Source organism: Etheostoma cragini, chromosome 14 (assembly GCF_013103735.1).
Source record: "Etheostoma cragini isolate CJK2018 chromosome 14, CSU_Ecrag_1.0, whole genome shotgun sequence".
In the NCBI taxonomy this organism is placed as follows: Eukaryota; Metazoa; Chordata; class Actinopteri; order Perciformes; family Percidae; genus Etheostoma; species Etheostoma cragini.
The window spans coordinates 4,312,823-4,329,379 of NC_048420.1; the positions used below are offsets into that span (position 1 = coordinate 4,312,823).

At 39.1% G+C, this 16,557-nt stretch overlaps 1 protein-coding gene and 1 long non-coding RNA gene across 3 annotated transcripts in view; one reads left to right on the forward strand and one right to left on the reverse strand.

Annotated features, from left to right (window-relative positions):
* gatad2b (GATA zinc finger domain containing 2B) overlaps positions 1–16,557 on the reverse strand; it is a 57,157-nt gene that overhangs the window by 36,897 nt on the left and 3,703 nt on the right. The gene's annotated exons all lie outside the window — the stretch shown is intronic.
* LOC117956403 overlaps positions 7,838–16,557 on the forward strand; it is a 26,634-nt gene continuing 17,914 nt past the window's right edge. The window contains exon 1 of the long non-coding RNA XR_004659249.1: positions 7,838–7,848. This is a non-coding gene — a long non-coding RNA (uncharacterized LOC117956403). The remainder of the gene's footprint in view (positions 7,849–16,557) is intronic.

A 16,557-nucleotide genomic window follows, 5' to 3' on the forward strand; every position in this document is an offset into this window, starting at 1 on the left:
TACCCCTGTAATTGGCACACACCCTCTGGTCCCCCTTTTTGAAGAGGGGAACCACCACCCCGGGCTGCCACTCCTTAGACACCGTCCCAGACTTCCACGCAATGTTGAAGAGGCGTGTCAACCATCCCCTCCACACCCAGAGCTTTCAGCATTTCTGGATGGATCTCATCAATCCCTGGGGCTTTGCCGCTGTGGAGTTGTTTGACTACCTCAGCGACTTCCACCTAGGAAATTGACGACAATCCCCCATCATCCTCCAGCTCTGCCTCTACCACAGAGGGCGTGTAAGCTGGATTTAGGAGTTCCTCAAAGTGCTCCTTCCACCGCTCTATTACCTCCCTAGTTGAGGTCAACAACGTCCCATCCTTACTGTACACAGCTTGGATGGTTCCTCGCTTCCCCCTCCTGAGGTGGCGAACGGTTTTCCAGAAGCACCTTGGTGCCGACCGAAAGTCCTTTCTTCTCCTCTCGATCCCTAGCTCTTTTAATCGGTTATTGTTGAAGTAAAAAGAGCTTTCTCAGAGATAGGTTTAAAAAAAAGAAGAAACAAAAATATCCTATACTATTTATTTCAGCTAGCTAACTTTCGAAATGTGACAAAATGTGTTGCAGCTGTATTTACGTACAATGTAGCATAATATAGATGTGAAAGCAGTTATAAAAAGCCTATGTGACAATAAAATTAGTTTTGGTTTGAATCAACATATAATCGTGATAGTTAATCGTGATCTCAATATTGATTACAAATAATCGTGATTATCATTTTGGCCTACGTGCAGCCGTAACCTATTGCCATTTCTGACCATAGGCAGAATGGGGGAACTCATATTAATGTTAAAAAAAACTCACAAAGTTAAATTTTCATGCTATGGGACCTTTAAGTATTAAAGTCTTTAAAAGGGTGAATTAAGACCGTGATTCTATGACGGTTAATCATGCAGGCCTTATCTTGATGAACCACTATTTCTATATATATGGAACGCGTGATTTAACGCGTGACTATTTCCATGTACATGCCACGCGTGATTTAGAAAAAACATGTAAATCTGAGTTTGTTAGATTTTGACATGTACAGTATTTGTCACACACAGGTTTTAATGAAATGTTTTGTCTACCAAGGTTTTTTTGTGTAGTCATTCCATGCTTAAGCCTTAAACATGCTTGTGAACGTCACCACTCTCTCACAGTGATACATAAGAAATTACATTGAATTCAACCTATCAGCGTTCCCTTTGTAGGCTAAATGGGTCTGCCTTGCCATTTAAATGGTGGATTCTGCAATTGAAGAAGCGAACGGTTTTCTGATGAGAAAACAGATCTGCTCGCGCGCAAAGCATCAGACAAGACCGCTTGTACACTTAAATGATCCACCTGAATGAATTTTCATCCCCTCTCTGCCAGTCCCTGTAGGCTATTATATTGATGTGAGTGTTTCAACAATTTACTTTATTATTATTATTATTATTATTATTAGAGAGTCTGCTGTATTTAAAAAGGTTTACAAGCATGCAGTAAGTCACTGTAGGAAGCTCAGCTCTGTCACCTACCTGGCACCTAGGGCTGCACTATAGAAGGGGAAATGGGCAAAAACGTTGAATATCATAATAACTTGATAATAATAAATTTTTCTGATGTAATAACTTTTGCTTTCGGTATAGGCTACTGCTCAAATACAACAAAGTGCTTGTTAAATTAAAACAACTGAAAGCAAATGATTTCCCACATTATGTTACTAAACAAATTAAAGACACAAAAGGCACCATTAAAAGAAAGAACTCTACTAACATTTTACATTATAAAGTGCACTTTTCTATTAATACTAACTGGGCGTGATAATGAAAACTGCGGTAGCATGCTGTTAGCTGGTAGTAGGCTAAAACACGGTTAAAATGCTGAAAGTTGAAAGTAGTCTAACATGTGGCTGTGTTGTGTGAGACAGCTGAAGACAAAGTAGACTAGCTGCTGCCGTTGCCAGAGAAATGACACCTACAGCACTTAATGGTGCGTTTAATTGCACCTAGTAAGATCAAGGTGCATTCAGTGTTATTGTAAAGTACTCGTCTACCTTCTAGTGGTTCTCCTTTTGGTTGTTGAACAGCAACTGACTGGCTAAATAAGTAATTGTTATAAGTTCTTGTTCAGGGTAGGAAATTAGTACCTGCCACCAGCCAAGGGGGGTACTTTTCAAAGTGACGAGTGACTGCCTTGTATACCAGCCACAGAGGCGGGTGGATTGTAAAATTCCTTGTAACGGATTGGACAGCTTTTGTCAAAGAGTGCTGTTTCTAAGTAACAATAATGCACAGTGGAGTCGCATTACGTTACTGCTAATGAATTCCCAACATTTTCCGGATATTGCTGCTTCACAATAAAAACATTCAAATACTAAAATAACGGAAGGCTTTTATTGTGAAGAATTTATGGGAAATGAAAGTATTCACAGCCAGGGCTCTCACCACGCAAATTTCTGTCAACTCCAGACTTTTGTTGAGTGGTTTTCAGCGCTAATCCGTGACATGTAGTTGAGCTGAGGTACAAACAAAAGGAAAGTTATCGGTAAAAATAACTGTAGCAACATATCCTCGGTGTTAAGAATGGGCCCGCTGCAGAGTCAGTGGCAGCTGTTGAGGGAAAGAGAAGGTACTTTAGAACAAGTGGCGCATTGATGACGAAGGGAAAACAAGGGAATAGTTAGCCTAGCTACCTTCCAGACAACCACAGCTGGGGAAGACGGGAACCCAGGAGCAGAGTGCCATTGAGCTGGGGAAGACGGGACCCCAGGAGCACAGTGCCATACAGTTGGGGACGACGGGACACCAGGAACACAGTGCCATACAGCTGGGAACGACGGGACACCAGGAGCACAGTGCCATACAGCTGGGGACGACAGGACACCAGGAGCACAGTGCCATACAGCTGAGGACGACGGGACACCAGGAGCACAGTGCCATACAGCTGGGGTAGACGGGACACCAGGAGCACAGTGCCATACAGCCGGGGAAGACGGGACCCCAGGAGCAGAGTGTGTACCAACATGTATGGTAACCAGCAGATAAAGCCTACTGACTTTAGTGATCAGCTGATATTCCCACTAGCGCCACCATGAGGTTGACATTTCAGATAATTTGAGGATACCAGGATGATTATCTTTGTATCCATCTACAATTAATCCATACCTGTGTATCTTTTATTAAATATGTCATATTAATGCGGTTTTGGGCTTGAGAAGTCTGTTCAGGAGTGTTTTGGTAACCATCCATTGTATACATTGTTTGTACTGCCTTAAAACCCTGGAGCTGAAATATGTATCAATAAAAAAAAGAATGTGTTGAAGAAATTCAAAACATGACAGTGCACTTTTTATAAATTTGACTTCCGGAAAAACTGGCTGGTAAAATATATAATTGGCTGGTAAAATTGGTAATAACATCTACCACCCACTGTTGTTGGTGGCTAAAAAAGTTAATTTCCCATCCTGTTCTTGTTATTACATTTGATAAATAATTTCAATTTGGCCTTATGAGAAAAAACAAGCTGTGACTGTTATATTGACAATTATTTGGATGGCTTTAGCACTGGTATCGAGGGAAAAAAAAAACAATATCCAACCCTTAGCATGTTCATTTAGTAAATTATGGTCCCGTTCAGTAACACTTGAAAATATGTTTTTCTCGCCTACATTTTTACCCTTAAAAAAGTGCTGCTGTTTCCACATGCTTTGGCCCTCTGGGATGACCCTGAGTTCATTGGGAAGTTAACACTATCAACTTGTTGTTTCTAGTGGAAGTGTGACACTAGGCCTTACTGACACAGGGCTACAGAGTGTAGAACACAGAATTTCTATTTCCGTCCAAGTAAATCATCTGAAAAATTAATAAAAAGCACTACTGTAAGCATATTATAGGGGCTATATACTAAAATAGTACCCTAGCCTCATGTCTCAACTTAGAACAGAAAAAAATCCAGAAAAAAATGACTTTTGGATTTTGTATGAATGTATTTCTACAGATGTGTCTGTGCGTTTGTCTTATTTCTTATTTCTAAAAAAGCCAAAAATGTGCTAAATACAAAACTTCTGAAATACAAAAACACATCCACATCAGTCACAGATATGTCTGAAAGAAGTACATACATAGATTTATAGAAATAAGTAATCATAATTTCATGAAATGGTGAAATGCCATCAGAAGTCCATATTTTTGCCTTCAGACAGCTGTAAGAGACCACAGGAATAGTTTTTGTTGGCCATGTTTGGTATCAATCAACTCGTCGTCTTCTTATTGGCTACACAGGGATGCCAGTTTTATGACCTTATCTTCTAATTTGTGGGCTCCACTGTCAATCTTTCCCACGTGGGCCCAATGGGGAGTGTGAGATTTCATTTGCTTAGCTTGGGGGTATCTTGAGATACACTGATCCTATTGGCTGGGAACATTGTTCATTGCAAACTGCACAAGCCAGAGAATGTAACGCTGTATTTGGTTTTGCTGTAGCGTGCTCACGGAAAAAGATACACACAATAGAAACCAAGAAATGATGCACTCTCTATATTTCTCTACGTCAAAACTTGGGCTGAAACTACAAGATTGTGAGGGGACCAGATAATTATGGATTACAAGGCTTGGATATTCTAATACCTTAGGGTGTTTTCGATGTAGGAAACTAAGGTTTTGGGCGATCTTTCACCGCTGTGATTAAAGACACGAGGAGACAGGTAGGAAACACACACTCGATTAGACTCAAATCTTTCTGTGTTTCTTTACTTCAGAACATGATTATCACCGTTGTGAGTCACCTTATTGCTTCGTGTGTGGGCTCGATGGAATCAGGAGACTTTAAGCTTTCAAATGATGTATGGCATGAGCGTGTTTATGATGGTTTAATGCTTACAATTTAGGAAAGGCACTTCCAAAAAACGGCGAGTTTACGTCCCGTGCACGGGAACCGTCCGCCCAAGAAGTTAAGAAAATGGACAATATAGCTATATAGCAATACAGGGGATGCTTTAGGACATGGCTACACGTCAATCTGTTAAATCTTGGTGGCGACCTGTCAATGTGTACATTATTACAGCCAAGAACTTGTTTTGGGGTGCTGTCCATGCCGTTGGAAGAAATCCTATGGGAAACAGTGACATGGTGTAACGGGGGTTTCTTCAGTATTCCATGTTACTAAATAAAAACGACACCTTTCATTAAATCAGATTGTGCATGTTTTGTCAGGATCACATTTAAATAGTAACGTAAAGTAGTGTACAGTGAGCATTGGGACAATTGCATTCAAACAAGTTGACTGAAGTGACCTTGTGCAGCACAGCATTGCAGCAATGATCTGCACACTGCTTATTCACTGGCTGAATTAGTCGCAGCAGCGGTGGCACTTACTGCTGGGCCATTATTCTTATTTTATTTAACGACAAACAAAATTTCCCCACTTCTCTTTTATTTGACTACAGTAAGCACACACCACTCCCTGCATTATACATATAGTAATATCACGGACATCAATTAGTGCCAAGTTAAAGTGTTACCCACACCCACTCCAAAATAGGTTTTTCTAATTAAGAGTTGCTAATGCAAATTTCTATCTCCTCAAAAACTAAGTGATGCATAGACTCTTCTGAGTGCTTTTCAAGATAATCCAACTTTACTGTGACACAGCAGGTCTTCAGATTGGTTACACATCAAAAACATGATTATAAATTCCATGCATTCCCACATAGGGCTGGGTGTTACGACGATATTTATTAATTCACACAGGAGTAGAGCCCGACCGATATATTGGCGGGCCGATATTAGGCATTTCCCAAACTATCGGCAGTATCGGCATTTTTTAATTGGCCGATAAAAATATATTTATTTGAAATATTCATTTGTGATGACAAATAAATGATTCTGATAAATGAATATTTCAAAAACAAAATAAAAACGGAGTGTCAACCATGTTCTGAGTGCTGGCGTTGCATAGTTTGTCCACCAGAGGGCGCTCTGAGACGTGATTATTTTTGTTGAAAGGACTTTAAGTTTCATATCTTAAGTTTGCATTTTTATACATTTTATTCATCAGAAGTTTAATGTATATTGATGTTCCGTTGTCCTGTTGTGACAATAAAACATTATTACAGAAATCATGCTGTGTCGTAATTTTACATGTCATTGTAGCTGACGCAATAATATATATCGTTATCAAGATATGAAATATCAAAAATAACCACCAGCCGTGGTCGGCAAGGAGATTTTTGATATATAACCATTAGTAATTTGGATATAAGTGGGCTAAGGCACATAATTGAACAGCTAGAACAGTCTGGTAAGAATGACATAATTTTACTGTGAAGCAACCTTTAAAGCCAGGAAAAGACCACACTTATGTCAACATTTAAGGTAATACCTAGTATCATATATCAAAATCATATATTGCCCAGCAATATTTTTTTGTTTGCGCTGCATTCTCTGAACAAGGCAATGAGTACTGGCGATTCAGAGGAAGAGCAAGGCGGGTTCTGCGCAGAATATGGATGGAGAAAAAGTAAATCAAACTAGGGCTGGGCGATAGGGACGGAATCAGATGTCACCATATTCTTGACCAAATCCCTTGATATCAATATTGCGGCGATATTCTAGGATTAACAATTGGGGCTTTAACAAAATATCTTCACACTTAGGTTTTAGATAAATAATCATCATTAATGTGGACATCATTTCTAAGTGGGGATAGATAATAATAGAACAGAACAGTATGATAAGTTCAGAAGAGTACATCACTTTACTGTAATACTGCCTTCAAAACCAGGAAAAGACAACACTTATGCTATATTATGATATTAAGATATAAAAAATCTGACGATATATCAATACAATATCGATATATTGCCCACCTCTAAATAAAACTACCATTATAACAGGCTCCTGCCAATGGCTGTCAAAGACGTCATTTGCATTTCCAAAAATCTCTCTTACATACTTCCTATTGTGGTATTGGTTGAGCTACAGGTGCCCCAGATTGCTGACCCCTGACCTACAGTACATCGGGATGCAAGATTTTTTGCCATATCACTCTATATCACTGCCATATCAGCCCTTTCGCCCACATAATCAATCAAAAAAAAAACTATAAAGAAAACTTTCAAAAAGAGTCATTCCAAGTATAGTGGCCAGGATCCATAGCCAGGAAATGATAATGTTAGATATGCTATCAATGAAAGGTAAACTGGAAGCGTCCCACTCCTGAACTGATGTGATGCCGTCCCCTAGAGAGACGTCTCACTCTGTTGGAGTTGTCAAAACTACAGAAACACCAGTGCCGCATGCAATTATAAGGTACGGCAGTTGGCTGTGAACAGCCTGTTTTCATGAACCCTTCATTCCAAAAGCTATAAAAGGTTAAGCACTGTAATTTGTGAGCATTCCAGTTGTTTCGGTACCTGAACTCAATTTTTGTCGCCGCATAACGCTCACATTTTGTGGCCTAAATGTAACCGGAATGTCTATCAAAACGACCGGAATTTATGCTAACTTGTTGCTTTTGCTTTAGGCTGTCATTATTGCGTTTCTCTTCTCTCCAAACACATCAACAGCATCACATGGTGCGCGGCAGAGACGACTTGGCACGCCCCTACCTTGTTACTCCCTACCAATATTAGTTGCTCCGTTTCAAAGTTGGGCTGAGAAAACATGCATGCAGGCCGAAATTCTTTGTGGTGTTATGTCAGGAATTAGTTATTTCAGTTTGTTTGTATATTTAAGATTTCTTTAATTAAAAGGGATAAACGCACATTAATCAACATGAGTACAGAGTCCAACATGTAAATGTGCCAGAGTTAGCCACACAGGCAAATTTTCATCTGCAGTCCATAACAGGGTGATGGCTGGAAAAAAAAGGTACGCTACAACAATACATCACATAAAACAAGAAAGACATAGGCATAGACAAGTAAAATAACACATCACTAATCCAGATCATGACAACTTTATCGGCCGGCCGATAGATCGGGCCGACATTTGCTGCTTTTACGTGTACCGGCATTGGCCGATACATGGTGCTGCGTTGGGTAGTATTTTTTCCCAGCATTATTTACAAACAGGCGTCCACAGGCAGCTCTGTGCTGCTGGAGATGTGGCAGTTCACGTGCAGACCATGCATCCATATGATGCACATTGCACACATCATTTGGATGATATGAATTTAAGATTATTGCAGAAGTGACTTTGATCTGCATTTTTGATTATTATTTTTAAAGAAAGGGTACAACCAATTCCGAAATCAAATCCAGTGTCGTGAGTTTTACAGTTTTTATGATGTAAAGTATCGGCTGAAGAAAATCAGCAGCCCGTATTGGTTATCGGCACAAAAAAAATAAAAAAAATAAGAGTTGGTCGATCCCTAGATAAAAGTGCATAGACAGACACATTAGAACGCATAAACAACACATAAGCACACACAGAGACATCACCATAATGACAAAAACAAATATTATTGTGGATTATGGCAGCATGTTCGATTAGTCAATAACCAATGTGACTTGGAGAGGGATCTGATAGATGTGATGTCCCTTAGTTGTGTGGGTATGGTATTCCATGTAAGAGCTGCTCGAAAACAAAAAGCTGACTGTCCAAAAATACTTTTTTACATGGTATTTTAAACTCCCTTCTTGTAGATCCTCTGGTGGATGAGTTTAGTTTTTGTTAAATTAATTTGTAGAGCAGAGAAGTAAAATATCTGCAAACTTAATCATGTTTTCCCAGTTTAAACAGATTAATATTTTACAATGGTGATATGAATTAAAAACTTTATCCAACTTTTTTAAGGTCCGTTTTGTTTATAAACTGTTCATGATGCGGACTTTGGTGCGGATCTTTAGCTAAATCTGGCACATTTACATGTTGGACTCTGTACTCATATTGATTATTGTGCGTTGTCCCTTCTTAAAATAATTGTAATAAAAAAAAACTAAATAACTAAACCATGACATAACACCATAAATAATTTCGGCCTGCATGCATGTTTTCTCAGCCCAACGTTGTTGAAACAGAACAACTAATATTGGTAGGGCGAGTAACAAGGTAGCGGTGTGCCAAGTCGTCTCTGTCATGCACCGTGTGATGCTGTTGATGTGTTAGGAGAAAAGAGAAACACAATAATGACAGCCTAAAGCAAGAAAGACTCTCACACTGAGCTGAAATGGAAACACTGCGCTACATGCATCTTTCGGGTCACTTAAAGGTATTTATTTTTACAATATTTACAACAATATGTACAATATTTGGGTCTAGCCCTACTGTGTACTATATGAAATATGCTCTAGAAATACAGTTGAGGGCAGGCTGCAGTAATTGTTGGTCCTTGTACTGTGACCAGTGGAACAAAAGGACTCCTGGTGCTGTATGAAGGATGGGACAGCACTTTGTGAAATGACGATACCTGGCCAGATGATTGAGTAAAATGTGTTCAGTTTATCAAAGGCTTTGGTATCAAAAGACTGTAGCTTACAGGGTTCCAGTTACAGACTGATGGCAGCATTAATGTATAGCCCCATAGTTAGTTTATGTGATTACAGCATCATGTGCACACTCGCAAAATTGAGAATTCAACAAAGCTATACAACAGATTCCATATTGGTGTTTCCCACATAGACTCATTTTTGGCGGTGCGCGACACAATCAACACCTCCGTGCACACAACGCGACGGGAGAAAGACCCCGTTGAGCTGGCCTGGCCCTGGGCAAACCAGCCTTCTCTGAAAATTCTTTTTCCCCTCCTTGTGTAGAATTTATTTTTTACTTCAAAGATGGGCTACCTAAGTAATAATTAAAAGGTCAAATAAATCCCTGTTGTGAGTTTGTGATATTTGGCTAAAGTTTTCTATTTCTTTCTATCTACTTTGCTGTCACAACCACTAAGCTTTATGCAAATGATTGAGTAATTACAAAATAAATATGCAAATGAGCATATGACGTTTGAATAAAAAATATACTTCAAATGTCTGATATTTTTATCAGCATGTCTTCTCTTCATAACCATTTTGGTAAATTAGCTACGTTGCATAATGTAAGAAGAATAACAATTATGTTACCAAAACCATATTACAAAAGCTATCAATAATTGTCCTTTTTTAAAAAAAAGTGTTTTCCCCTCTTTTTTACCGGGCCAATATAGCGGTGCTCATAAGTTTAGGAACCCATGCTAAAGTTTTTTATTTTTTTTAATCAAAGTTATTTAAAAATGAAATTGTGAACAGGGTGAATGGAGGTCGTGATTTTATAATGATTAATCATGCAGGCCTACTGGTTACCTCGACATGTCTAAAATGTTAAAATAAGAACTGCCTTTAAAGCCCCCACCTGGCTTTATCCGCACCCCTGCCTCCCCAATCCCCCCCAAACACCTCCAATCATATGAGGATAGCAGCACACCTTCCAGACAGCCCCTCCTCAAATGAAAAGTGACAGCTGGAGACAGGAGGTTAAACTTCGCCTACTTTACCACATCCACACAGCTGGCCAATCACTGCATAAAGTATGCCTGGTTGTCGGATTGTCGGATTCTGGTCTTGAAGAAGACGCTTTAATCATACTGAGGGCTTAAAGGGTAACTACCATTTTTTTTTCGACCTGGACTCTACTTTCCTATGTGTCTATGTCTATGTGACTGATGGGAACAACAATCTTTGAAATTAGTCCAGTATTCAGTCCCTCCAGGACTTCACAATGTTGCGATTGCAGCAAGTCACGCAAATTCAACCAGTCACCACAACTTGACCCAAAAAGAAAAAACTGAGTTTCCCACAACTTCAACTAATCCCAACAGTCCCACGTGCCTGACTTTGCGTCACAATGTGACTCTGAGAGCATATGACCAAAGGGGAGTGAGAACGCGCTGACGTCACGTAACACACGGACGTCGCGAAAATTCCTTTCCTAGTTTCTAATATGAAAACGAGACATCTCACATTTACCAATAAAATGTACAGCAAAATATATTTGTTTTCTCTCTAAAGTCGCTGACAGCTGCTGCTGAGCCTTTTAGCTAAGGTAACTAGGAAAACTCAACCTCCAGTAGTTGCATTCTCCCCAAAACAAAAAGTGTACCCAAAAAACAACATCACACCTTTTTTCTTTTTTTTCCCACTGTCTCTCGCAACTTTAGTGCAACAAAAATGCAGAAGACTTTTATCGCAATTTAAATTGCAATTTAAATCGTTTATTTATTTTTTACAAAAGCTCCATCAAAAACCAGGCATTTTGGGCCGCAAAATCCTGGAGGGATTGAATATTAAGCAAGATCATTGCAGTCGGCAGCAGCTAAACAAGCTACAATGTAAGCTAATAGGACAACTGTCCAACTGTTTTTACCTTCACAGAAGTGCTGGTTTTGCCACCGACAGGCTCAGGTTAAGGTGCTCTAAGCAATGTTGGGTGACGTCAGCTTGCCCCTCCCTCCTCATCATCCCGTCTCCACCCCTCCTTTCTGTGCTTCCGCGCACTAACCCCCACACCCAAATTTTTTCTTGTAGGTTATTGACTGGAACGCTGGAACACTGTGTGTGTTTGCTTTGTGGTGCAGGTGGGCACAGTTTATTTTTGTTGGCATTTGTAGACCCTGGCCTGTCTACAGAGACTGTGTTTTTTACAGTGTGTCCTGGGGACAGGCAGCTAGATAGATAGTGGGGAGATGTTTGCTGTATGTGACAACAAACACAGCCTAAAACACGTGAGAGCACCTTTAATAGTGTCTGACAACATTATGGAAAGGATTTCTAAGGAGGTCGACCTTTCTGTTACAGAGTAAGATCCTTTTTTTTTTTTAAACATAAAAACATCCGTGAAATTGCATTGACTAAACCCACCAGACTCAATGTAAATAAACAGTAATTTTAGCATCGTAACATACACTTCATTCAAAGTCGCCAAAAACTAATTAAAACTATGAAAAAACGTTTTGGGTCATCTTTTCCAACCATCACTACACTGGTTTTGGTTGAAATAAACAAAGTTTAGCAATCTACACGTCAAAATACGTTGGCTCTATACACGCTAAAAGTATTGCGTTTTTAAATGGAGTCTGGTGGGTTTAGCAGTAGCAACGTCAGAGATGACTCTGGTTAAACAGAAAGGTCTGAAAGAGGTTTTAAAGGTCAATATCTGAAGTGTATCTCAAAATGTTGTCAAACACTTATATATATTAATCTGAGCCTGTCGGTGGCAAAACCAGCACTTTTGTGACGGTAAATACAACCTGGACATTTGCCCTATTAACTTACCATAAGTCCTCAAATAAAAGCCGGGGCCTTTATTTACCTGAACTGCAGAAGGTACCTGGCTTTTATGTGAAGCAGACTTTTATTAGAGACAGGCCATCATTTCTAATTCCATCTGTTTGATGTAATTGTTTTAAATAAACCGTTTTGAATGGAAAGCCATAGCATTCCAGTGGACAGACAGCATTCATTTTTTAAGAAACATTTGCACAAATATCCCCATACAACAGCCAGAAGGGCGGCAGAGCAATTTGGGTCAGAAATAATCAAACACAATCCTCATGTCAGTTTGAACCCTGTAAATGTACTGGGTATTTATTTCAAATACAGGTAATACGGTACTGCTGGTAGATTACAATAAGAGCATACAGTTGTTACACCAGTATCTGATTAAAGTTACAGACGGTAGCCAGCTAGCTTCGTTTCTAGCTCCAGGCTAACTCTGTTCCTCCCACCTCCAGCTAGCTAGTCATGCTCTGCTCCTGTATCTGAATGTATCCTGAATCTGTTAAATTAAATTGGTAGAAATGTACTTTACGATAAACTTGAATGCATTATATGAAAGACAAAGAGATTATCCACACTATTTTTCCCCCGGACTTAATTTGTCCGTGCTGACCATGCACCCTGCCACTATCAAAGGCCCGGGTTTTAATTGACTACTGGTCTTTATTGGAGGAATTACGGTACAATGTAGCTTGTTTTTGCCGCTCCATCAATCTTTCTTAATACTGGACCAATGTTAAAGATTGTTGTTCCCATCAGTCACTTAGACACAAACACATAGGGAAATAGGGTCCAGGTTGAATATTTGTATCCCGTTGAGGTGATGTTTACTACGGCCATTTTGTCTGGTTTGCCAGGAAAACCCCTCATCTGACAAATGTATTTCTTGGGACGTTTTGTTCATAAAATGTGCAAATTGGCAATAGGCTAGATAAAACAGATGCATATTTGCTCCACTGTTTACTTATGAAACTGAATGCAGAAAGAACTTAATGCCTGGTATACACCTCTGTACGATATAAATGGGGCTGGGTCCGTAATACTGAGATATTTCCTGCTAAAAAAAACAACACACCAACTATAGCTTTGGAACCATATACACTGTCAATCATTCAACCCATTCTACCACTTTTGTGCCGTGTGTTGGGAGGTGAGCCTGAGACCAGCTACGTGTCCAACGTTGGACACTGTTTGACCTGAACCCTAAGCTGTTTCCAGGATTTGCTGTGACAAACATGGTCCACGGTGGAAAAATCTGTGTGTTACATGTCAAAAAAACTGCCACTGCATCACATCCTTAATTATGGGATGTTTTGTTCTACAGACTTTCATTTGACGTAGCAGTCATCAACACTCTCGGCTGGAGGATGACAATTTATTGGGAGTCCCACAGGTCACGTGATTACCGTGGGAGTCCTGCGGTACGGTAGTCAATCTCACTAATAGGGACGGATAGAGCACTGAAATCAACGGGAGCGTGATGGTGTTGGAAGAATTTAGAGGCATTTTGATTTAGAAAAAATTAAATTCAATAAATATGAAACTACATAGTGTGATTATTGAATTATTGAGTCAAGGGGAAGTTAAGCCTATAATAGGCCTATGTGTGTGGTTAACTCAGCTGCAAAATGCAATAATAGGTTGCTTTCTTTGGTTAGTCTGAATTCCTGTCAAGTCTACCCGGCAACACTGAAACTCCTGCGTTGTTGCTACGTATCCTGGGGAACCTAAGTGGTGTGATATCCGACTGTTTAAAACCGTGTAGCTTAATACTAGTTAGGTAGTTGACGGATAAGTTGAGTCCATTCACGACGTGGTGCGCAAACAACAATGCACGATACTACTTTAAAAATCAGCAACAGAGGAGACTACAGAAGAGACCTAGAAGGTAAGGTATTAATCAAGTCTCTCCCCACACTCAAATGTGTTTGTATTATATAAAAGAGTCCGATAACTTGCTTAGAGAACATAAGGATCGAAACGGGAGCGGGACGGGATCCGGTAGTCTTTCTCTCGGGATCTCACACGTGATCGGGACATGCCGGGAGTATTTTGGTGGGCTCGAGATGGGATATGAGCAACAATTTCACCCTGTACTCTCAACTAGGGATGTAATGATAACCGGTGTAACGGTTAGCCACACTATAAATAGCGACGATAACAATTACCGTTTATTTAAAATATCATTATTAACACAGTGGATTACCACGGGGTGGAAACCGTGTGTCTAATCATTCCCAGCTTCATCGGAGTCTCCTGAAGGTGCCGCACCGCGTAGCCTCCGACGTGCCCTTATTGAAGTTGGAATCGTGGCGGAAGGAGCAGACGACAGCGCTCAGGACATTTATCAGCCCTCTGAAGTCTGAGCATATCTTGGTTATTATAAGAATGCCAAAGGACATCTTTTTGAAGATAGTTATCCTGTCTGCAGAACGTGCAGAAAAACAATTGCTGCATCAAATCTCCTGACTAATCTCCGTGGCCCGCGCCCACAACTTTACAGCCACATCCCATACCAGGTAAGTTAATATTTTAGCTCAAATGCATGGCGTGGGGACTTCAGGTTGAGGGAGAATGCAAAGATCCGTCTGTCTAACTTATTAATAACTTGTCAATAATGTAAACCGAAGCCGATCAGCGCTTTTTGAACATACTGAACACATTTTTTTTTTTAAATGCAGCGATTATAGGGGACCATTTTGGTCACTATTACCGCAAGGTTAAATTTTTCCACCGTTACACCCCCCACTCTCAACAGCAAAGATGATGCTGAAGAGAAGAACAATTGTACTACTTAAGGAGGTTTTCTCTCTCAACCTTACCTGCAATTGGCGGTGAATAATTTATTGGAATGTGTCACAATAGAAATATGTATGGAAAAGAAGAAAAATATAATTGTAAGTTGCATATACAGGTCACCAGGTTCGAATATTGACACTTTTAAGGACTGGATGGAAGAGACATTTACAAAAACTAGCCAAAAAGTTATGTTCATCTGTGGGGACTTCAATATTGACTTGTTAAATCCAAATAACCATAAAATGACAGACGAATTTATCAACACTGTGTTTAGTCTAGGCCTCTGTCCCAAAATTACCAGACCCAGCCGAATTACTTCTCACTGTGCAACACTAATAGACAATATATTTACAAATATCATACAAAACAATACAGTGAGTGGATTACTAATAAACGATATCAGTGACCACCTACCAATTGTTACAGTTTATGACAGCAACTACACTCTGAACAGACATGTTGATAAACCAATTTCCAAAAGTGTTAGGACGGAAGAAACAATGGAGGCATTAAAAGTTGATCTGCTAACACAAGACTGGGAGTTTATTGATAAGGAAAAAGATGTTGACATATGAAGAATTCCTAAGAATATTTAAATTATTATATGATAAAAATTGTCCAATGAAAATATATAGCAGAAAACAAAAACTAAATGATAGACCGTGGATTTCCAAGGGATTACAAAACGCCTGTAAAAAGAAAAATACACTTTATAGAGAATTTATAAAAGACAGAACTATAGAGACTGAAAATAAATATATGAAATATAAGAATAAGTTAACTAATATTAAGAGATCTTGTAAAAAAGAATACTATACAAAACTATTAGATAATAATAAAAACAATATTAAAGGTATATGGAACATTTTAAATAATATTAAAAATAATAATAGACAGGCTACTTATACTTATCCCCATTACTTCATTGATAATGATAAAAATATTAATAACATGGAGGATGTGGTTAATAACTTCAATACATTTTTTGCAAACGTGGGACCAAACTTACCTGAACAAATCCCGGTTCCACAATCATTAGAAAGTACATATAAGAAGTTAATAGAAAGAAATTCCAGTTCAATATTTCTGACAGCAGTAGATGAAAAAGAAATAATTGATATTGTTAAAGAATGCAAAAACAAACCATCCACTGACCACGATGGAATAGATATAAAAATTATACAAAAAGTAATAGAGGGGATCGCCAAACCACTAACAAACATCTGCAATTTATCATTTCTAACCGGTAAATTTCAAAAAAAGTCATTCCTCTATACAAAACTGGAAATAAACACCACTTCACAAACTACAGGCCTGTCTCTCTACTGTCACAATTTTCAAAAATTTTAGAAAAATTATTTAACAACAGATTAGAGAAATTTATTGATAAAAATAAACTACTCACTGACAGCCAATAGGGATTTAGAAAGAATAGATCAACCTCACTAGCACTAACAGAACTCATTGAAGAAATCACAAACTCCACAGATAAAAAG